This window comes from Rhinoraja longicauda, chromosome 2 (assembly GCF_053455715.1).
Source record: "Rhinoraja longicauda isolate Sanriku21f chromosome 2, sRhiLon1.1, whole genome shotgun sequence".
In the NCBI taxonomy this organism is placed as follows: domain Eukaryota; kingdom Metazoa; phylum Chordata; class Chondrichthyes; order Rajiformes; family Arhynchobatidae; genus Rhinoraja; species Rhinoraja longicauda.
Window position 1 is genome coordinate 81,940,956 of NC_135954.1, and position 25,770 is coordinate 81,966,725.

Sequence of the window (25,770 nt, forward strand, 5' to 3'; positions counted from 1 at the left end):
TCTGGAGAGAAGGAATGGGTGAATATTCAGGTCGAGACCCTTCTTCAGACCAGCATCTGCAGTTCCTTTCTGCACATTCAACTGTGCATCATCTTGACAATAAGAACACCTGAGTTCGGCTGTTATTCCTAGACTTCAGATCAGCCTTCAACACAATAATACTAAATAAGCGTATCCCTAAACTTCTAGACCTTAGTATTGTGGCCTCTATCTGCAATAGGTTTCTGGCCTTCCTAATCAGCAGTCCTCGGTTGATTAGAATTGGCTATAAAATTTAATTCACCCTGTCCCTCAACACTATTGCTACTCAAGATTGTGCGCTCAGTAGATTGCTCTACCCTTTGTACAGCCATGTCTATGTGGCCATGTACAACGTCACCTTGATCGTTAACCCCGCTGATATCACTGAGGTTGACAAGCTCAAAGAGAGAGTACATGAAAGATAACCTTGTGTCATGGTGTCAGGACAACAACCTGGCACTTAACAGCAGTAAGACAAACAAATTGGTTGTTGATCTATGAAAGCAAGTGGTTAAACACAACCTTCAGCTTCATCGTCAGAGCTGCTATGGAGATGGTCAACAGCTTCGGGTTCCTTGGCTTTCATAACAAGACCAACCTACCCTGGTCTCTTCACAATGATGCAGTGATAAAGAAGGTGATCTCAGGATGTGCAGCGGCGGCAGCAGAATACTCCCGGGGGATGCTCTGCAGAGCAGAATGCAGCGGGCCACTGCGTAGGAACATCCAGCGAGCCAGGCACAGTAGCAAGCCTGGCTCACCGCCACCAAGGACCCCGGTGGGCTGGTGCCTGCATTCCCCTGGCATTCAACCTCCCAAAGTGCAACATCTCACACTTGCTCGGATTAAAACACCAAGTGCCATTTATCTGCACGTTTCTGAAGCTGATCTATATCCAGCTGTACACGTAGCATTTCTCACATTCCGCAACATCAGCAATCTTGGTGTCAACAGCAAACATACTAACCAACCTGTTTACCTTTATATAAGAAAATAACTGCAGATGCTGGTACAAATCGATTTATTCACAAAATGCTGGAGTAACTCAGCAGGTCAGGCAGCATCTCGGGAGAGAAGGAATGGGTGACGTTTCGGGTCGAGACCCTTCTTCAGTCTGAAGAATTGTTTGAAGTATTATTTTCTTATACTAATCAATCTATAATATACACAAAAAGTGTGGAACAGGCCCTTCGGCCAAACTTGCCCACACCGGCCAACATATCCCAGCTACATTTGTCCCACCTGCCCCTGTTTGGTCCATATCCCTCCAAAACTGTCCTATCCATGCACCTTCTTCAGTCTGAAGAAGGGTCTCGACCCGAAACGTCACCCATTCCTTCTCTCCCGAGATGCTGCCTGACCTTATAGATTGATTAGGTCAGTTTATATTCTGTTCAATTCGCATCGCATATTGTCAAATTGTTCTGATCGAATTATCAATGCTATCTTTAAAATATGAACTGTAAGCACAAATGTGTAGAAAGGAACTGCAGATGCTGGTTTACACCGAAGACAGACACAAAAAGCTGGAGTAACTCAGCAGGTCAGGCAGCATCTCGGGAGAGAAGGAATGGGTGATGTTTCGGGTCGAGACCCTTCTTCAGACCTTTTATGTTCAAGTCATATATAGCCGAGGTCCCAGCACAGATTGATTTGCTCCCCCTTCAAATGGATATGACAACAGGTCAATCGCATGTCTTCAGTGCAAGTGGATCATTTCCACACTGAAATCTCCAGCCAAACATGTCATCTTCTGAAGATAGACACAGAAAGCTGGAGTAACTCAGTGGGACAGACAGCAACTCTGGAGAGAAGGAATGGGTGACGGTTCTTACACATGTCATCTTTTGAAGTGCATCAGGAATTGAGAAAGAGTACAATGCTTTCATGTGATGATATGGGAAAAGCAACAGCTAAACAGGAATAAAACATAGTAATCATAGCAGTGGGAGACCTGCCCCATAATTGATCTGGTTTAGACATACAGTACAATCTTTGTACTAGGTATTCTCAGCATTTCACAGTGAACTAAAGCAAGGTAGGTAGTATGTACACATTTAATGCAAACTGCTTTTATATTAGAGTATTTGAAGTACAAATAGTTCTGTAATGCTGTGGAATTTATGTAGCTGTGTTGAATTAATTGCTTAAACAACATTAAAATACACCATTAAGAAACTTGAATTAGCAGAAGACTAAGTTAATGAACACAATCTATACCAAAAATACAATGCACTAATAGAAATGCGTAAGATCAAATAAATGTTATGGTAGGCTCACAATCTGAATTTTATCATCTGAAAAATCACAAAGGCTCAATGAATGGGTTAAAATACTTTTATAAGCAACTAAAAATATGTGACTTTAATGTAGAAGATGTCCTTCAAAGCAGTTTAGTAAGGGAAAGACATTAAATGGAATATAACAAAATTATTCACAATGTTTTAACTTTAAATAATGTTGAAGGTAATTTTTTAGAAGTCTTGAGGCCCTTTTTTGGTGCACAGAATGAAAGACTTGTATGTATACAACTTTATCGTATTTGAAAAAATTACCCAAGTATTTCATATAATTTTTCAAATAATTATATAACGACAAAGATGACAATAATGTGCAAGTTCCTATAAATAGCAAATGATTAATTGAACTGTTTAAGTTAGACGGGAATGTCAGTGAAGAATTCTCCTTGCTCCTTCAAAGAGTGCCAGTTACTGCCAGGCTGTAAAATGGAAGCATGCAAACAGTACTTGGTTTACAATCCTGTGCAAAGAACTGAATCTGCTAGTGCTGTAACCCTTCAGAACTGCAGCGTAAGGTTTGATTACATATTGATGAGCTGCAGTGGAACTTCAACCTATTGCCTTCAGACTCCATGTGAATACTTTGCAGTAATAATAAATTAAAATGACAGTAGCGTTTAATAAGGGCCATGCACAAATATATTTGAAGGTGCTAGAAATAAATGATATCCCATTCATCTTGTCAGCACTCCAATGGCTCGGTTTAAATGTACAACACTACAACACAAGAGCAAGCTGGATTTCCACTATTGTGTCATAGAGTTGGACAGCATAGAAATAGGCCCTTTGGTCTCATTGCATTCGTGCTAACCCTCATGATAATTTACACAAATGCCACATTCCTAAGTTAATTATGTATCTCTTTACGCCTTGCTAATTCAAGTACTTGTCTAAATACCTGTTACATGTTGTTACCGTTTCTGCCTCCACCACCTCCTCTGGTAGTTTGTTCCAAATACCAACTATGTGAAAAATGTACTCAGATTCCGTTTAACCCCCCCACCCTCTCAACCACTTAAACCTATGCCCTCAAGTGTACACACCTCCACCCTAGGAGATATATATACTCTATAAGCACTATTAATTTAGATCATAAACAAGGGTCCCAGACTTCCAAACAAAAAAAATCATTATTCCACCAACACACTTTGCCTCCTATTTTGTGCCCAATTAGCCATCTTACCTTAGATCCCACATGCTTTAACCTTCTGGACCAATCTACTATATTCTCTGCCATAGAAGGTAGTTGAGGCCAGTTTATTGGCTATATTTAAGAGGGAGTTAGATGTGGCCCTTGTGGCTAAAGGGATCAGGGGGTATGGAGAGAAGGCAGGTACGGGATACTGAGTTGGATGATCAGCCATGATCATATTGAATGGCGGTGCAGGCTCGAGGGGCCAAATGGCCTACTCCTGCACCTATTTTCTATGTTTCTATGTTTTCTATGTTTTTATAAGGACCTTGGTAAATGCCTTACTAAAGTCCATATGGTCAATGTCTATTGCCCTCTCTTCATTAGTCTTCTTAGTTACATCCTCAAAAAACTCAAAGTGAGACAGGATTTCCCTTGCAGAAAGTCTTGCTGACTATCCCCGGCCAGTCTCTGCCTTCCAAATGTACATAAAACCTATCCTTTATGATTTTTTCCAATAATTTCCCAATTCTTGACAAAAGGCTCACCACCTGGCTTATCACTTCTGCCCTTCTAAAACAAAGGAACAACATTAGCTATCCTCCAGTCTTCTAGCATCTTCCCTGCAGCTAACGACAGCGGAAGAAAAAAAAATCTGCCGGTGCTCCATCTATCATGCTTCCCATAGCAACCTGGTATAGATCTCACCAGCCCTGGGAATTCATCAACTCATGTATCCAATGATATGCAACACACCTCCTTCTTCATTCTGACGTTTTTCAACTCATTTACAAACCCCTCCCTAAACTCACTGTTTTCCACAACGTTGTTGGGGCCCTTCTTCAGACTGAGCGCAGTAGGGGCAAGAAAGCCAGAGGGAAGAATATAGGTGGAAGGAGGCGGGGGGGGGGGGGGGGGGGGGAGTTAGGATGGGTGGGGAAGGGGGGGAGAAGAGGGGCTTGATAGTAGGTCCAGCACATTATAATTCTACTTGCGTAGCTTGCAAACCAACAGTATGAACAATTGGTTCTCCAATTTTACGTTTTAAGTTTCCACACTCACTCTCCATTTCTTGTGCCCCACACACATTTCTTCTACCATCCTGCCCTTCTTTCCCCTCCTTCCAACTCTCCCTCCCCTTCTGACTTTATATTTCACTCCCACTTTCTCCTTATCTAGACCCTTTTTTCTCCTTTTCATCTCTAGCCTTTGTTACTTCCTCCACCCATCTGCTAACCAAATCGCCTCACCTGTATCTCCCTATCACTTGCTAAGCTTTATCCTGCCTCCACATCTCTTCTTCCAGCTTGCTTCGCACTACTAAAATCAGTCTGACTAGGGCACCCAACATGAAACGTTGCCAATCTATTCCCTCCACAGATTCGGCCTGACACTTTCAGTTCCCTGTGTCCCTATTTTTACACTCGCTTTCTTCAGGTTATATTTTGTGCTCCAGACTGCTAAAGATATGAACTACAGCAACACCAACTCCACCTTCAGAACCTATAATATCAGAAACTCCATTGTTTCATTCTTTCCTTTCTGGGCCTCCCAGAATTAACTGATAGTTCAGAAGTAATAATCAAGATATTTATGAAGTCCACACAATGTGAATTGTCTGTCCTACAGCAATGAGCCTAATTCATTTTATTGGCGTAAATGCAAATATTTCCAAAACATGCAGCTGGGAGATCACAAAGAGTTGCTCATTTTATTTTTTCTAGGTGCATTGTGACAAATGATAGAGCAATCCAAATTATTTAGCAATTTCTAGTGAATTGAACACATGCGTATTCCGCTGTGCTTTTAATAATGGCTGGCTATTACCGCCTCAGCAGGTTATGTGCCACATATAAAAGTAGATTGTGTTTGCACCCTGCTGTACTCAAAGGATGAAGCCTTTATTTCAATCTATCCTTTGGTATTTCAGTCGAGTACACATTGCAGCACAAACCTTATGCATTAACTCATTCGAACTGTATAATTAAATATCCTTAACAAAAAATGCAAAACAAACTCTGAACTAACTAGAAAATAGCCGTTTAAATATACATTACTGATAAAAAACCTTTCACAGTACATAACTCTCAAAGGAATTCAAACCACCTGACATTTCCCACCCATATTTTCTTGCATTCCATCCCTCACGTTGCAATTTCCATGGGAAATATCAGTGAAGGAGTACAGAATCAAGGGGTGGGGTAGTGCAAGGAATTTTAGCCAGGGTGGAGTTTCTATAGTTAGGGACTTTAGCTTGTAGGTTGACGTTCATATGAAGCACAATTTATTATTTGGTATTTGAATGCCAAGAAAGCATTAAAAAGATACAAATCCTATCGGATTTATCAGCAGTAATCTGTAGAATAGAAATTGCTTTGTTCACCCCTGAGGTTTGTGCACAACAAATTTTGCAAACTGTTTAGTGCCACTGATTACAAATTGCATTTGCATCATCGTTACTTGGTCAGCATATCATGCTGATCTACTAGAAGTTCATTTATATTGAAATGAGATAAGACGTTAATCAAGTGAACTGAATTGGTTTTTCCCCTCTCTCGTGTCATTGCTGAGCTACTGAATACAGTGATTAGAATCAGTGTGTTGCACATTTCACTGTTTAAATAGTTCAAATGGGAGAAGGTATAGCAGCTCAGGCAGGTTCATGCTAATGGAAACACATATTATAGAGAGTAGAAATCTAAAATTAATGGAGAAGGTGCAGGAAATTTACATCAGGTTAGGTAAAATCTGTTGAGAGAGAAAAACAATTAAAGGTCAGTGAGCATTGATGAAAACTGGGAAACGTGTTAAGTTGCACAGAAAGATACAAAAGAGTGGAGAGAGCCAAAGGGCAATATCTGCGATAGATACATTAAATGATTAAAAAAGGCAATAATACAACTTAAAAGAGAGTTGTCTTAAGACAATTCAAAGAAACACTAAAGAAATACTAAAGATAGACACAAAGTGTTGGAGTAACTAGACGGGTCAGGCAGCATCTCGGAAAAAAAAGGATGTGTGATGTTTTGGGACAGGATCCTTACTCAGACCCCAAAAATACTAGATTGGAACATCAAGTGCAAAAACCAAAAACAGAATCATTTTCTAAATTTGCCAAAGTAAACCTGAATTAAAAATGCTAATAAAAAAATGTTGAAAGAAGTAGATCTGTTCTTCAAGCTTCTTCAAAACAGCACAGGAGGCCAAAATCAGATAAATCATTTGGAGCAGGCAAAATAATTAATAGCTACAGGATTTCGCTTGAGGACTGAACAGAAGTGTTCACAAAGTGATCACTCAAATCTGCATTGCCCCAAGAAAAAGTAAACCACATTTCCACAAACCACATGCATATGCAGCATATTAAATTGCAAGTACAAGTAAATTGTGATTTCGAGGCTTGGATAGTATAAATGCAAGAAATGAAAAGTATACGTGAAGTGAGAGCCATAGGGAGCAGAGAATCAGAATGTCTTAGAGATATAGATCCCTTCATAATGCTGCAAGGCAAGAGAGAGGAAGACGTCTGGTCACGTTGAAGGGGTCAAAGATGTGGCAAATGAACTAGTGCACAATACAAAGTGCTGTATAATACTTAGTGGGTCAGGCAGCATCTTTGGAGGGAATGGACAGACAACGATTCAAGTCGGGATCCTTCTTCAGTCTGAAAAAATGTCCCAACCCAAAACATCGTCTGTCCATCCCTTTCACAGAAGCTGCCCGACCCACTGAGTTCCTCCAGAACCGTGTTTTGCTCAGGATTCCAGCATCTGCAGTTTCTACCATCTCTGACAAATTAATCATATCCAGACACAAGGGACCTGAGACAAAATAACAAGATGCTGGAGGAACATGGCTGATTTTGCAGCATCTATGAAGGTAGAGGATTGTCAAAGATAGACAAAAGTGCTGAAGTAACTCAGCGGGTCAGGCAGCATCTATGGATCGAAGGAATGGGTGGCGTTTCAGGTCGAGGCCCTTCTTCAGACTGAGGATTTTTGTTTAGTTTAGTTATACTGTGTGGAAACAGGCCATTCGCCCTACTGAGCCCACGCCGAACAACAATCACCTATACATTAGCTCTATCCTACTCAATAGGGAGAATTTACAGAAACCAATTAGCCTACAAACCTACACACCATTGAGATGTGTGAGGAAACCGGAGCACCCAGAGAAAACCCACATGGTCACAGGGAGAACGTACAAACGCCATACAGACAGCACCCATAGTGAAGATCAAATCTGGGTCTCTGGCGCTGCAAGGCAGCAACACTACTGCTGCGTGACTATGCTGCTCTAAACAACAAAGGAATGTTGTCATTAACATTTTGGGTTGAGACCATGCATTAGAACTGAGAGTGTGGAATATAATGAATTAAGAGAGAGTGATGAGGCTGGGGCTGGCAGCTGACAGGTGGGGAGAGGGAGAATGGATAGATGGAGCAAAGCGGTGGAGGGGTTCAGTTGGTAGATAGTGACTGGCAAGTGAGAGAGAGGCAGACATATATAGAAAAAAATAGGAGAGACGATGGAGGCAATTTGGGGGAGATGCAGGATGGGAAACGTGAGTTGTTGAAGGGAAGGTGGAGGTAGAGACAGAGTATACAAGATGGTAAGTGAAGACACAAAAGGCTGCTTCTGCTTGAATGTGATAATTAAAAGTGATAAATGGAGTCAGATAAGGGAGGGATGAACAGATGGAACAGGTTTGGGGTGGAGGGAGCGGATTTGCTGGGCTGAAGGACCTGATTCCAGGCTGTATCTCTAAATGCAGAAACAGAGAATAGGTGCAGGAGTAGGCCATTCAGCCCTTCCAACCAGCACCGCCATTCAATATGATCATGGCTCATCAGCCAAGCAAGGATCCAGAGCCTGCTAGGGTGAAAGGCAAAAACCGAGGAGTCCCTTATAACTGAACACCCCGGATTGGGGGGGGGGAGGGGGAGGGGGGCAAGGGGAGAGTGAATTTATTGAAGGAAAATGCACCCAGATTCTGGGAGAGCAAAGTGATTTGTTTGTCCCACTATTTAGAAAGTGCACTTCGCTGCAGGCCTAAAAGAGGTTAATATGACAAACAGAAACCTGGCTAAAATGCTTGATCATTTCACAAGCATGAGGTAAAATAAGCAGCAAACAATCTTCAAGTTAACATTTCAGCATTGCATAGTTTCCACACAAAAAAAGTTTTCCATACAATGGAGAAACCAGAAAATGTATATGTTAATGTTATAATCAAATGCAAAAACCATTCTTTTTCTTTGGATTACCTGGTCCATTTCTTGCTTTGTTCATGAATTCATTACCATGTCACGCCACCCTAGGGTTCCAGATAGCCTAGCCTTTCACTTCACATTATTATCAATGTGCAGCACTATACCAAATAGATAGGTTCATTATCAATATGCAAGAGGTCTTTCTCACTTTAGGCTATATTTTCCTACTTTCGATTTATCATTTCATGATCTACAAAAAAATGCAGAAGGATAGTGTTGAGAAGTGCGCTTTCATTGATTCTGGTCTGGGTCTGCTAACTGGAATGAAAAATAAACATCTCACAACCAATAATTTCGGAATGCCTTTCAGATGCCTATCAAACCACTTCAACATCATTCCAACATTAGTACAGCACAATATGCAGCTTGAAAGATTCATTTGTCTATTGAAAGACAGAAAATGCTGGAGTAACTCAGCGATACAGGCAGCATCTCTGGGGAGAAGGAATGGGTGACATTTCGGGTCGAGACGCTTCTTCATACTGACGTCTGTCAGTCTGAAAAACAGTCTCTACCCGAAACCTTTCCAGAGATGCTGCCTGTCCTGCTGAGTTACTCCAGCATTTTGTGTCTATCTTCGGTGTAAACCAGCATCTGCAGTTCCTTCCTACTCATTTGCCCACTTATTCTTTTCCCCACCCCACCCCACCCCACCCCACCCCCAAACAATAGTGCAAAGTGTGCTGTGGAAAAACAGCCAGAGTTTTCTGGCTTGAGCTAAAGCTAATCAGCGTCACAATCCGTCAGAGAAAACAAACCTCAGTTCCAAAGTACAAAAGAAACCATGCAACTACGTAGAAGAGTACAAAAGGTTAAGCTAAAAGAGCAGCACAGGGCTTATATGCACATCAAAGAACAATGCAACCATTAAAGATTTATATAAAAGCACTGGAATCACACAGAACTCTTGGCAAGCATTAGGAAGAATGGTTTCACAACTGAAAATAACAAATAAGCTGCCATGTTACAAGTAAGGACAAATTTACAAACATGGAAAAAAGCTATATAGGGCAAGTCAAATTATCTCAATCCAGTCTACCATTATCATTCTTTTTTTGCTTCCACTTTTCATTTGTTGAAAACCTTTAAGCTTCACCCACATGATCATTACTGTTATGCAAAGCACACAAACACTAGGTGAGCAGCTTCTTCTGCTGTAAATCAGGTGAGGGTAAAAAGATAATGCTGGTAGAGGCGAGGTCGCTATCTACAAATTACAGCAGAAACACACCTATATCATAATTTTCATTTATTCCCTTTAAAAAAAATCTTCATATCACTGGCACATTTAGTCACTTAATACCTTTTTATAATTCCCCTCACCTTCTTGAAGTACTGCAAAAGAGTTTAAGTGTCATATGTACTGTCAATGGAACAATGCAGATCTTAATAGCTGCAGGTTAACATATTAAATCTCCTCAATCTTCTGAGGAAGTAGTGGTGTTGATTTCTTCGTGAGCTTTCTTTGTGATTGCATCGACGAGCTGGGTATAGGGCAGATCTTCAGAGATAATTACAGTGCCCTCCATAATGTTTGGGACAAAGACCCATTATTTATTTATTTGCCTCTGTACTCCACAATTTGAGATTTGTAATAGAAAAAAAATCACATGTGGTTAAAGTGCACATTGTCAGATTTTATTAAAGGGTAATTTTATACATTTTGGTTTCACCATCTAGAAATTACAACAGTGTTTATGCATAATCCCCCCATTTCAGGGCAGCATAATGTTTGGGACACAGGCATTTGTAATTGCTCAGGTGTGTTTAATTGCCTCCTTAATGTAGGTATAAGAGAGCTCTCAGCAGCTAGTCTTTCTTCCAGTCTTTCCCTCACCTTTGGAAACTTTTATTGCTGTTTATCAACATGAGGACCAAAGTTGTGCCAATGAGAGTCAAAGAAGCCATTATGAGACTGAGAAACAAGAATAAAACTGTTAGAGACTTCAGCCAAACCTTAGGCTTTCCAAAATCAACTGTTTGGAATTAAGAAGAAAGAAAGCACCGGTGAGCTTATTAATCGCAAAGGGACTGGCAGGCCAAGGAAGACCTCCACAGCTGATGACAGAAGAATTCTCTCTATAATAAAGAAAAATCCCCAAACACCTGTCCGACAGATCAGAAACACACTTCAGGAGTCAGGTGTGGATTTGTCAATGACCAGTGTCCCCAGAAGACTTAGACAATAGACAATAGACAATAGACAATAGGTGCAGGAGTAGGCCATTCAGCCCTTCGAGCCAGCACCGCCATTCAATGCGATCATGGCTGATCACTCAATCAGTACCCCGTTCCTGCCTTCTCCCCATACCCCCTCACTCCGCTATCCTCAAGAGCTCTATCCAGCTCTCTCTTGAAAGCATCCAACGAACTGGCCTCCACTGCCTTCTGAGGCAGAGAATTCCACACCTTCACCACCCTCTGACTGAAAAAGTTCTTCCTCATCTCCGTTCTAAATGGCCTACCCCTTATTCTCAAACTGTGGCCCCTTGTTCTGGACTCCCCTAACATTGGGAACATGTTATCTGCCTCTAATGTGTCCAATCCCCTAATTATCTTATATGTTTCAATAAGATCCCCCCTCATCCTTCTAAATTCCAGTGTATACAAGCCCAATCGCTCCAGCCTTTCAACATACGACAGTCCCGCCATTCCGGGAATTAACCTAGTGAACCTACGCTGCACGCCCTCCATAGAAAGAATATCCTTCCTCAAATTTGGAGACCAAAACTGCACACAGTACTCCAGGTGCGGTCTCACCAGGGCCCGGTACAACTGTAGAAGGACCTCTTTGCTCCTATACTCAACTCCTCTTGTTACGAAGGCCAACATTCCATTGGCTTTCTTCACTGCCTGCTGTACCTGCATGCTTCCTTTCATTGACTGATGCACTAGGACACCCAGATCTCGTTGAACTCCCCCTCCTCCTAACTTGACACCATTCAGATAATAATCTGCCTTTCTATTCTTACTTCCAAAGTGAATAACCTCACACTTATCTACATTAAACTGCATCTGCCATGTATCCGCCCACTCACACAACCTGTCCAAGTCACCCTGCAGCCTTATTGCATCTTCCTCACAATTCACACTACCCCCCAACTTAGTATCATCTGCAAATTTGCTAATGGTACTTTTAATCCCTTCGTCTAAGTCATTAATGTATATCGTAAATAGCTGGGGTCCCAGCACCGAACCTTGCGGTACCCCACTGGTCACTGCCTGCCATTCCGAAAGGGACCCATTTATCCCCACTCTTTGCTTTCTGTCTGTCAACCAATTTTCTATCCATGTCAGTACCCTACCCCCAATACCATGTGCCCTAATTTTGCCCACTAATCTCCTATGTGGGACCTTGTCGAAGGCTTTCTGAAAGTCGAGGTACACAGAAATACAGAGGCTGCACTACAAGATACAAACCACTGGTTAGCCAGAAAAATAGGATGGCTGAGTTACAGCTTGCCAAGAACTACTTAAAAGAGCAACCACAGTTCTGGAAAATGGGCTTGTGGACAGATGAGATGAAGATTAACTTATATCAGAGTGATGGCAAGAGCAAAGTATGGAGGAGAGAAGGAACTGCCCAAGATCCAAAGCTTACCACCACATCTGTGAAACACGGTGGTGGGGGTGTTATGGCCTGGGCATGTATGGCTGCTGAAGGTACTGGCTCACTTAACTACATTGATAGTACAACTGCTGATGGTAGTAGCATAATGAATTCTGAAGTGTTCAGATACATCCTATCTGCTACAAGTTCAAACAAATGCCTCAAAACTCATTGGCTGGCGGTTCATTCCACAGCAAGACAATTATCCCAAACATACTGCTAAAGCAACAAAGGAGTTTTTTAAAGCTAAAAAATGATCAATTCTTGAGTGGCCAAGTCAATCACCCGATCTGAACACAATTGAGCATGCCTTTTATAAGCTGAAGCAAAACCTGAAGGGGACTAGCCCCCAAAACAAGCATAAGCTAAAGATGGCTGCTATACAGGCCTGGCAGAGCATCACCAGAGAAGACACCCAGCAACTGGTGATGTCCATGAATTGCAAAGGATATGCAATAAAATACTAAACACGACTACTTTCATTTACATGACATTGCTGTGTCCAAAACATTATGGTGCCCTGAAATGGGGGGGACTATGTATAAACACTGCTGTAATTTCTACATGTGTAAAAATTGCCTTTATGAAAATCTGACAATGTGCACATTAACCACGTGATTTTTTCTATTACAAATCTCAAATTGTGGAGTACAGAGGCAAATAAATAAATGATGGGTTTTTGTCCCAAACATTATGGAGGGCACTGTATGCTCACAAACATGAACTGCTCACTCCCTTCATGGATCTCTACTTTTCCCCTCCTAATGTCAATAATCAGCTCCTCGGCCTTGCTAACGTTGAGAGCAAGATTGTTGTTCTGTCAGTCCTATTGGCAAAACTAATTCCACAAGATTGACATTTCACAGATTTAGACTTAGTGATGGGGGAGGACTGGGAATAATTTTCAAGTCAACATGATGCACAACTTGGAGGTCAACCCACAGGTGATGGTGTACCCATCTACCTTAAGCCCTTGTCTTTCTTGCTGGTAGAGGTCATGTATTTGGAAGATCTGTCAGAAAGACTTATGCCAGTATCTGCAATGCATTTTGTAGAATGTGCAAGTTGCAGCCACTGAGACCCCAATAGTAGAAGGAATCAATGTTTATGAGGTATAAACATTGAGGTATTAGTAAATGAGGTACTAGTAAAGCAAAAGGTAACAGGTGACAGATTGATGTGGTGTAGATTTTGGACACTGCTGTTGTTCCATGGCAAAGCTAGCCATTCAAGAAAAGCTTAGAATCTTTTTTATTTTGCATGATTGGTGGGGTTCTTCAGACCAACCATCAACATCTCTATTTGCACAAATCCGATACCAAGCCCATTTTATTCTCCACACATTCCATCAACTTCCTCCAGATTTCACCATTCACCTACCACTAAGAATAATTTATGGCAGCTAATTAACCTACCGACCTGAATGCCTTTGGGATGAGGGAGGAAACCAGAGAACTGAGACAAAGCCCAGCCGGTAACAGAGAAAACATTCAAACTCCTCAGGGATAGAATTGGAGGTTGGGATTGAACCTAGATCACTGGTGGTGAGATAGCAGCTCTACTCGCTCGCCTGCCCCAGACACCAGTTTGCAGGACTTTGCAGTGATAACTGAGATGGGAATGTCATTGACATGTCTGAATTCTGGACCGAATCCAGTGCCTTGACCAATGCCAAATGGTCCATTTATTATTGCACAACATTTGCTCGTCATTTCAAGAAGGTTTGGAATCACATAACTGTTAGACGGGCAAATAAAAAAAATAGCCACTAAACTGCAGAAGCTGTAATCCTGAAAGAAAAGCAGAAAATGTAGGAAAGGCTCGGCACATTCCACAGCATCACCACTGTACTGCTGTTTACATTGTCAATACCTCAAAATCTAACCCCATCAGACACGAGGACCCTTCTTTGTCATCTTCTAGTGCAATAAGTCTACAATAGAACAAAGACTCTGCAAAACTCTGATGTTCAACCAGCTAAAAAAGGTAACTTCTCTGTTTCACAATTAGATTTGTGCATGTGCAGTTAATGGCCTTATTCTCAATCCCTCCACCCAAAAGAAATCAACATGCACATTGATGATTTACTAAGCAGAGAGCAGAGCGATGGATGTGGAAGCTAATGGAGAAGTGGAATGTCAGATCCAATCTCTAGAGAAGAGGATGAGTATTGCCCAAGCAGGAGGCAAAGATTGGAAGGAAAGAAAACTACAGATGCTGGTTTAAATCGAAGGTAGACACAAAATGCTGGAGTAACAGTGGGTAGGCAGCATTTCTAGAGAGAAGGAATGGGTGACGTTTCGGGTCGAGACCCTTCTTCAGACAGTCTGAAGAAGGGTCTCGACCCGAAACGTCACCCATTCCTTCTCTCCAGAGATGCTGCCTGACCCACAAAGATTGGAAGGAGATACTCTAATCATATGTAGCAGCATACAGAGCGACACCACACAGCACAACAATGAAGAGACGGGCAGAATTGTTGTTTGGAAGGAAAATCCAGACCAAGATACCATGGGTTACTGAAATGGTAAATGATCAAGAAGTGAGAGATCACGATGCAGAAAATAAAGGGGCATCAAAGCTCTATGCAGACAGGAGACAAGGTGTCAAACCATCAGATGTGATGCTATGAGATGCTAATGAGGAGAGAAAGTCCAAGCAAAATGGACACACCCTTCTTTCCACAACCATGCACACTGGTGTCCAGGTAAGGAAATAAGGTGATGATCCAATAGCCAGAAGGACTCAAATATAATAGAAACACATCAAATGTGAAAAAGCATCACTGTTGTAATAGTCCAGGGACACTACAAACTGGAGTTGAGATTGTGGGGGAACAGATTCAAGACTGCCAAATTGAGGAGCCAAGAATGCACGAGACTGAGGAGGAAACAATGTAAAACCAGAATTCAGATGATGAACTGGTGGAACAGGACATGACAGATCAGAATCCAGTACCAGTGTAAACAGAGGCATTGGCCAGACCAAAAGGTCAGAGAAGACCACCCAAGAGATACGAGGACTATGAGATGTATTGACCTGTGGAAATGATGTGTTATCAATGCAACGAATGCCAAATCCTAAATGGTGTTGGAATGTTCAGTTTACAATGTGATGATGCGGATATCCTTTTTGTTTGATAAGAGAGGGGTGAGGGATAACTGCCATCACGGGTTCCTATGAGTCATAAAGGACAGAGGACACGTGTTGCGGGGTTGTAAAGGAATGGTGGACGAATAAAACAAAGTGTTTATGTTCAGTATCCTTGAAGCATGATTATTACATTCGGATCTAGGCGAGGATCATCTCAATAATGGAAGTACTTTGAACTGGGGAAAAGTCTCAAAACAAGTGGTTTCCCATTCGAGATGGAGGTGAGGAGGAATTTCTCCGCTCAGAAGTTTGAGAGATTTTGCAATTCTCTACCACAAAGAGCTGAGGAAGCAGAATATAATAGACATTTAAACCACAAGAAAGCCAAGGAGTATGGTGGGGCTGATAGTATGAGGGCTAAATTTGAAAGAGCCGTGACCTTAATAAATGGTAGAGCAGGTTTGAGGGTTCAAATGGCCCACTCTTGCTCCTGTGTTCTTATGTAGCGCAAATATGTTTATGGAACAGGATTATTTATTCTACAAATATCTTTTTCCAACCTTCTTTGTCATGGTATCAGTATTTTCGAAGAAAAGAATCCTGAAGACTGAAAGCACATTTCCCCTTTAAAGTTGCTTTATTTTACAAAATATTAAAACCATGTAATAAATATTTCTTCAATTATCAATTTCATAATTATTCATTAACTCACAATCATAGAAAGGTAGTTAAGTTTCCAAAGTGTTGGCCACATTTGGTTGAAAATAAAATGGATTGCAACCTTCACAATTTAAATAAAAACAAATATGATTTAAACTAGTTTGACTGCAAATTAATCTCATGGGCCTGGCACATAATAGTGCATGTGACAGCTAGTTGTTGCCAGCCTTCCATAAGAGTCAGCACGTGTTCTGAAGCACCTGGTTCCCACAAGCAATTATTAATACAATACTCTCCAGCTCTACATTCATGACTCACAAACCACCCGCAATATATAGAAGTGACAGTAAAGATGTTCAGAACAACCAGTATGTACTGGGTTGAAGAGAGAAATGTCATACTTTGTAGAAAACAGCCACAGAAACTCTGAAGGTTAGCGACATTGAATGCAGGACTTAAAATATTTGCAAATGGAGAAGAGAAAACTGTTGGGTCAAAGTGCTCGTTAAGACAGGGTGCCGCTAAACACGCCCTAAGGAAAGCTGTGGCAATTAAAAGGCAGCAGCAGTCGGTAGTGCCTGAGAGAAACATAGAAATGCAGGCAACAGGAGAATGAGAACAAAAGATCTGAACATATTACAGAGAAGCCTTGAGGGTAGCAGTTCAGGCCAACAATTAGGATCGCTAATCATCATAACTATACTAAACAACAAACTACACAAGGAGTTAAGGCAGAAAATCTGGAAGCACTCCGTAATTTAGGCATCATCTATAAACAAAAAAGCAGAGTTAAAGTTTCAAGAACTAATTTATTTATGAAATCTGGGAGAGATTAGGAATGTTTCAAGGATATCTGCGATTCACCCAGGTTTTATCAATCTCTAGATAAATTGTCTGACCTGCCAGGTATATCCAGCACTCTCTTAAAGCACAGAAAACTACAGCATAGTAACAGGTTCCTTTGTCCACTATGTCTGTGCCAAGGTAATCCCATCTATGTGGTCGGTATCCCTCTATTCCCTGCCTGCTCATGTGTCTATCTAAATACCTGTTAAACATTGCTATCTTATCTACTTTCACCATCTTCCCTTACCGTGAATTCCAGCCACCTACCACTCAAAAAAAAAAAACTTGCCTCTATCACTTTAATCATTTGCCTTTTCGGATTTGGCATTTCTACCCTGGGGAAAGGACTGGCTATCTACCCTATCTATGCCTCTTATGATTTTATATACTTCGATCAGGTCACCTATCAGTATCTGACACTCAGGAAAAAGCCAGTGAGGAATGTGTCACAATGCACAGTATCTGCCCCTGCTCCTTATGGGGCTGCGTAGCTACAGACCAGTCAGAGTGCCCATGATGATCCCTGTCCACCGTCGAAAGCACCTACATTGGGCACGCCAGCGTCGGAGCTGTGGAAGAAGGTCACCTGGTCCGATGAGTCCGGTTTTCTTTTAGATCACGTGGATGGCCGTGTACGTGTGGGCTGTTTACCTGGGGAAGTGATGGCACCAGGATGCACTGTGGGAAAACGACAAGCTGGTGGAGGGAGTGTGATGCTCTGGGCAATGTTGTGCTGGGAAACCCTGGGTCCGGCCGTTCATGTGGACGTCAATTTGACACGTGTCACCTACCTACACATCGTTGCAGACCAGGTACACCCCTTCATGGCAATGGCATTCCCTGATGGCAGTGGCCTCTTTCAGCAGGATAATGCGCCCTGCCACACTGCACACATTGTTCGGGAATGGTTTGAGGAACATGATGAAGTGTTCACGGTGTTGCCCTGGCCTCCAAATTCTCCAGATCTCAATCTGATTGAGCATCTGTGGGATGTGCTGGATCGACAAGTCCGATCCACGGCAGCTCCACCTCGCAACTTACAGGACTTGAGGGATCTGCTGCTAATGTTTTAGTGCCAGATACCACAGGACACCTTCAGAGGTCATGTAGAGTCCATGTCTTGGTGGGTCAGCACTGTTTTGGCGGCACACAGAGGACCAACAGCATATTAAGCGGGTGGTCATAATGTTTTGGGTCTTCAGTGTAGTTAAGCAACATCCTATTTATCCTCTTCTGCTCTCTCTCTCCAGAGCCTCAACATCCTTATAGTGTGGAAACCAGAATTGTCCTATTCATCATTGCCAATATTTTTATTTTTATTTATTTTTTTTTTAATATTTTTTTTTTGAAAAGCATATGTACAAATCGAAATAAGAAAAAACACATTTGTTACAAAGTTCTTACATAGCTTCAATTTTTAAATTTTTGAAGAGAGAAAGTAAAAATAAAAATATAAAACTATAAACTTGGGGAGAGAGAGTAATAATAATAATAATAATCCATTTATTTTATATAGCGCCTTATCACATGCTCAAAGCGCTTTACAAAAACAATGAACATAGAAACAAACAGACAAACTATCCTGACGGAAAAGCGGCGAATACTCAACGCCAGCGTCCTCTCACGTCAGGGTCCGGCAGTAGACATTAAAGAGCACAAGACACACAGATAATTTTTTTTACATAAAACAGCCATCACAGTGATTGCTCTAGGCATACCCTCACTGTGATGGCAAAGTCTTATCTCCTCCTCGTTCTTCTCCCGTGGTGCCACGAGGTGATCGAGGCTCCCAACTTTTTGAAGCCCCCACCGGGCGATGGAAAGTCCCAGGGCCGAGCCGAGCAGGCCGATGAAGGTCCTGAGCCCCCACCGGGCGATGGAAAGTCCCAGGGCCGAGCCGAGCAGGCCGATGAAAGTCCTGAGCCCCCACCGGGCGATGTAAAGTGCTGCGGCCGGGCCACACAGGGCGATGAAGGGCCTGCGGGCGGGTTGATCATACCTCACGCTTCGGGGCGGTCGAAGTTGCTACGGCTGGAGCTCCCAAAAGCCGGTCACCAGCCAGGGACATGCGAACTCCCGATGTTGCGGTCTGCAGGGCCCACGGCCGAAGCCTCCGAGATGGTAAGTCCAGGCCCTGTGACCGGAGTCTTTGAGGTCGATCCCAGCTGGAGGCCGCCGACTCCACGATGTTAGGCCGTAGCGCGAACGGAGATACGACACGGTAAAGGTCGCATCTCCGTTGAGGAGGAGATTTGAAAAAAGGTTTCCCCCAACCCCCCCACCACCCCCCTACATACACAGAGTTAAAAATAAAACAAAACGTACATTTAACAGCGACAATGACAAAAAAAACAAAAAAAAAACAGAGAGACTGCCGGTGAGCCGCAGCTGCAGAACACAGCCACGCCCCCAAAAGTAAGAGGGTTAAAAAAAAAAAAAGGATCTAACAATAAAAATTAACGGGAGTAGATCCGGGAGACAAAAACCACAGCTGTACATCCAACCCCCAACTCAAGTTTCAACTTTTTATTTAAATTTTTTTTATTTTAGTCCTGTGCCAAACCCATTTACTTTTCTAAAAATTCAATAAATGGAGACCATATTTTTAAAAATAACTCAGGTTTGTCGATTAAGGCAAACCTTATTTTTTCCAAATGCAGGGTCTCTGTCATTTCCATAGTCCACATATTAATTGTGGGGGTTATTGGTTTTTTCCAAAATTTAAGTATTAGTTTTTTCGCAGTTATTAGACTGTAATCAAGAAAATGTACCTGACTTACTGTAAAATTTGTAGTATGTTCTGATAATCCTAATATAATTAATTTTGGATCCATTTCTAATTTTTTATTAATAACTTTAGAAACTATTTTAAAAGTTATGAAAATATGAGTTAAATTAGCTTCTTGAAATTGACATTTATCACACATAGGAGAGATACTAGGAAAAATCCTATTTAATTTCGTCTTCGAATAATGTAATCTATGTATTATTTTAAATTGTATTAAGGAATGTCTAGTATTCAATGAACATTGATGTATATGTTGTAAACTTTCATCCCATATATCTTGCATTATAAATTGATTCAATTCGTCCTCCCATGCTCGTCTATAAGATTCTGATGACGGAATGTCAATGTCAAGGAGAGTATTGTAAATAAAAGATATTAATTTATTTGAGTTATAATGTCGATTCAGGCATACATCAAGTGTTTCTGGACCTCTAAACTTATATTCTTGCATGTGTGATTTTACATAATCTCTAAGTTGTAAATATCTAAAATAATTATTAACATGTAATCCGTACTTCTGCTGTAACTCCTGAAACGAAAGAAAAGTTCCCTTATGATAAAGATCTCCCACCCTTTTGATTCCATAACTTTTCCATTGAGCAAAGCCTCTATCTAAGACAGACGGTTTAAAAGAAGGATTATTCGCAATAGGAAGGAAAACAGATAATTTACTCAATTTTAACGTAAGCTTTAATTGTTTCCAGGTACGGATAACACTATGTATAATGGGATTACCTCCATATGTTTTTTTATTTAAATTTATTGGAGCTAAGAGGATCGCACCAATATCGAATGGTAAACAATCCTCTTTCTCCATCTTTAACCAATCCGGTTGTTGATCAGAATCATCCAACCAGCAGGTTATATTTTTAATATTAACCGCCCAATAATAAAATAAAAAGTTAGGTAAAGCAATTCCTCCATTAATTTTAGACTTACATAAGTGTCTTTTATTTATTCTATGAGTCTTGTAGTCCCAAATAAAATTAGTAACAATTGAATCAATTTTTAAAAAAAACTTTTTTGGAAGATAGATCGGAATTGCTTGAAATAAGTATAGTAGCTGTGGAAGAAAGATCATCTTTATAGCATTACTACGACCAACTAATGATATAGGAAGTGTTTTCCAAAATTGGATATTTCTGTGTAATTTAGCAAGTAAAGGAGGAAAATTTGATTTAAATAAAGAAGTATATTTCCTAGTCACGTAAATTCCAAGATATTTAAACTTTTCATAGGCAATTTTAAAAGGAAATTGTTGAAGTATGGCCGGATTATGCTCCATTATTGGCATAATTTCACTTTTATACCAGTTAATTCTATGGCCTGAAAATGAACCAAATTGAGTTATGAGATTTAATAAATTCGGAATGCTAATTTCTGGCTTTGTAATATATATTAATACATCATCCGCATATAAAGAAATTTTATTGGTTGTATGTTTAGTGTTGTAACCATGAATATCTGAATTTGATCTAATACTCTCAGCAAGTGGTTCTATAATAAGGGCAAATAAAAGTGGTGATAGTGGACATCCTTGTCTACAACCCCTAGCTAAATGAAATTTAGATGACAGCATTTGTTTAGTTAATATTCTAGCTGTTGGGGATGTATATAAAAGTTTCACCCATGCACAAAAATTTTCACCTAGTTGAAATTTTTCCATCACTGAGAAAAGATAGGGCCATTCTACTTGATCAAATGCTTTTTCAGCATCTAGCGAGATGATTGCTAAATCTTCATTTAATAGTCTATTTGAATAAATTATATTAAACAAGCGTCTCAAGTTGAAAAATGAATATCGTTTGCCAATATTTTAATCAAACAAACATCATGAACGTGCTCCCCAAATATCATCAGCAGGTCTCCTGTCCCAAGAAGGACATTAACATTTTAGACCAGTGCGCGACCATCGTCAAGGACGTCTATGGCTCTAACGTGTAGGAACGAACTGCACATGCTGGTTTAAACCGAAGATAGACACAAAAAGTTGGAGTAACTCAGTGGGCCAGGTAGCATCTCCGGGGAGAAGGAATGGGTAACGTTTCAGGTCGAGACCCTTTTTCAGACTGACAGATGACAGAAGCGGAAGTGGCGGCGCCTAACAGCTCGCTAGCAGTCTGTTCGTCTTTTTTCCTTTTTTTTTTGTTGTGTGTCGGTGTTGGGATGGTTTTTTTTTTTTTGGTTGTGTATGTGTGGGGGGTGGTGGTGTGGGTGGGGGGTGGTGGTGTGGGTGGGGGAAACCTTTCTCTTTTAGGTCTCTTCCTCACAACGCATGGTGCGGCTCGGCCGCGGGGCCTTCCATCGCCCGGCGTGGCTCGGCCGCTAGACTTAACATCGCCCGGTGCGGCTCGGCCGCTGGGCTTAACAGTGCCCGGTGCGGCTTGGCCGCGGGGCCTTCCATCGCCCGGTGCGGCTCGGCCGTGGGGCCTAACATCGCCCGGCGCGGCTCGACCGCGGGACTTAGCTGCGCACGGCTCGGTCGCGGGGCCTTCAATCGCCCGGCTCGTCCGCGAGACGTTTCAGCGCCCGGTGCGGCTCGGCCGCGGGAACTTCCATCCCCTTGCGGGGACTTTGCGGGTCGGTCGGGGACGAGCTGTCTGTCCGTGGGCGTGGGGAAGAGAGTGGAAGTTTTGTTGCCTCCATCACAGTGAGGGGGTGTTTGGAGTCACTGTAATGGACGTTTGTGTTGGGGTCATGTGTCTTGTGTTCTTTTTTTTGTGTGACTGCTATGTAGTTTCGTTCGGTACCTTGGTACCGAATGACAAATAAAGCTCTGTTGAACTGTTCCTACAATTTAAATGCTGGTTTAAACCGAACTCAGCAGGTCAGACAGCATCTCTGGGGAAATTGAATAGGCGACGTTTCGGGTTGAGACCCTTCTGACTGAGAGTCGGGGGAAAGGGAAACAAGAGATTTCGAAGGTGAGTTCGAAAGATTTGGAACAAATGAAGAATGATATGCTAAAAAGTAATAATGATAAAGGAAACCAGCTATTGTTAGCTGTGTGTTAGGTGAAAAGGAGTACAGACAATCAGACTCAACAAGACAACTTTGAAGCTAGTACGAGTTGGGTGGGGAGGGATGGAGAGAGAGAGGGAATGCAAGGGTTACTTGAAGTTCAAGAAATCAATAATCATACCACTGGGTTCTAAGCTGCCCAAGTGAAATATGAGATGCTGTTCCTACTTGACCATTTCAGAGTCAGAAAAGCAGTGACACTAATCTTCTCCTCAATAATACATTCCCACACCAACCTATTACTGTCTAGCCTTCAGCAATGCAACAGGAAGGTCTGTATCCATTCTCATGGAATAATTTGAACTGTTTTCCAAGGCTGTTTGCATTTAACATAAATCATTGTTTATCTAATTTCTTATTCAAAACTAGTGCAACACTTTCAGCACAGGATTCACCCCTGCAGAGCAATTGTTATCACATGGACTCTGAGTCATTTCAAAGTTACCACAGCCCAGCTTGCAGATGGTACAGAACCAAAAAATGTCTTTTAAATTACCTTATTGTACCTACCTAACTACTTCCTCTGGCAACTCGTTCCATATAACCACCACCTGCTGTGTTAAAAAATTGCCTTTCAGGTTCTATTAAATCATTCCCCACTCACTTTAAACCTCCTCCTTCTAATTCATGACCCTTGCACTACCCTGGGGAAAAAAAGGATTCTGTGCAGTCACCCTGATTGTATTCAAGATTTTATACACTTCAAAAAGATCACACCTCAGCCTCCTGTGCTTCAAGGAGGAAACTCCTAACTTGCCCAAACTCTAATTTCAATGGATGGGAAGATGAGATTTATTGAATAAAGGGGTGAAGCCATGGAAGATTTGAAAATCATGATCTGGTATTCAATACATTGCAACCAATCTGCTTGGTCCAGCCCTAAAAAGAAACAGCTGTTCAAACTTCTAATTGGAACAAAAATGGTCATCGGCAAAACCAAGCGTGGGCTTGTCAATCGTTTCGTTGAACACCTCTGCTCAGTCTGCCTAGACCTATGTGATCTCCCGATTGCTAAACACTTTAACTCCCCCTCCCATTCCGATACTGACCTTTCTGTCCTGGGCCTCCTCCGCAGACAGAGTGAGGACTAACACAAATTAGAGGAACAGCACTGCATATTTCACTTGGGCAGCTTACAACCCAGTGGTATGAATATTGACTTCTCTAACTTCAAGTAACCATTGCTTTCCCTCTCTCCATCCCTCCATGATCCTAGTTCTGCGACTAGTTTTTCTGTCCTTCCGATTAAATTTTACTGATGCCTCATTGTCACCGTCCCCTCAGTGTCAACCAGCATCTGCTGTTCCTTCCTACACAAAAATGATTATTCTTGATAACCTGTAGAACTTGACTATCAACAAGTGAGAGTAGTGATTATCATACTTTATTTAGAAAAGCAGCAACATACTGAATTTTGACAGAGTTGAAGGCTAGCTCTACATCCAGATTGTTTTTATCAAAGATTGGTTAACAGCATTGGACATCTTGCTTATAAATATTGGTGGTGGATGAGCAGGGGACTGGAGGAACAGACCGAGAGAGAAATTGTGATTCAAGGGACTTCAATTTACTGAGGAAGAGGCAGCACTGTGGCACAGCTGGTAGCGTTGCTGCTTCACTGTGCCAGAATCTTGAGTGCCATCCATGTGGAATTGGCACATTCTCACTGTAACCGCATGGGTTTCCTCCCACATCCCAAAGATGTGCAGTCTTGTAGGTTAATTGGCCTCTGTAAATTGCCCCGTGTGCAGGGAATGGATGCGAAAATGGTATAACACAGAACTAATGTGAACAGGTGATCGATGGCCGGTGTGGACTTAGTAGGCCAAAGGGCCTGTTTTCATGCTGTATTTTTCAATCCATCAAGATGGAGGTGCAAAAACTAAATTGAAGAATTCAAGGCACGACAAATAAAACGGAATAAAATATAGCTAAATAGCGGCTCAGCATGTCTCATGACAAATCAGGTATATTATTACTTATTACCTGAAATATATGCGGTGTTATAAATTAATAAATCATAGGAGCAGAATTAGGCCATTTGACCCATCAAGTTACTACGCCATTCATTCATGGTTGGTCTATCTTTCCCGCTCAACCCCATAACTCTTGACACCCTTGCTAATTAAGAACCTGTCAATCTTTGCTTTAAAACTACCCAATGACGAGCTCCACAACCATCTGTGGCAATGAATTCCACAGATTCATCACCCTTTTGACTAAAGAAATTCTCTTATATCCTATATTCTGAGGCTGTCCCCTTTGGTCCAAGACTCTCCCAGTGGCAGAAACATCCTCTCCAAATCCACTCTACCCCAAGGCCTTTCACTATCAGTATGTTTCAATGAGGTTCCCCCTCATCCTTCTAAACTCCAGCAAGTACAGACACAGAGTCATATAACACTCCTCATGTTAACCTAAATCATTCCCAGGATCATTCTCATAAACCTCCTCTGGACAGTCTCCAACACTTGCACATCCCTCCTCAGATTTGGGGCCCAAAACTGCACATAGTGGCCCAAAACTGTTCACAATACAAATAGGTTGAAAGATGTTCAGAGCCACTCACACCTTTACTGAGCAATTTGACTGGAGTTCAGATTGTAAAATATGTCAAACCTTGCCATTGGTTAATTTGTGGATTTGAGGAACACAAGCCCATCCCAGCCCTTATCTATTATAAAGTTGTTGATCATCTTTTCTTGCATCTTTAGGTACTTTGGTATCCTCTTTTGTCTGACAATGTTAAGTATCTTGCAAAGACTTACCACATTAGTTGTTACGTAAATGGCGGAAACAACTGGACAAAAAAAATTATGGAACTACTCAGATAGTTATACAGCATCTGTGGAAAGGGTTAATTGTTTTAAGATCAAACATTAGAACTGGATAGTTCTAATCTTATTGGATGATTACAAAAATGAGTATTTATTCTTAATGGAATTTAAAACATAGGTACTCATTTCTACTTTAGAAAATTCCCAAAGAACAGTTGTAACATAAATCAAACTGAGCCATTTTATTTT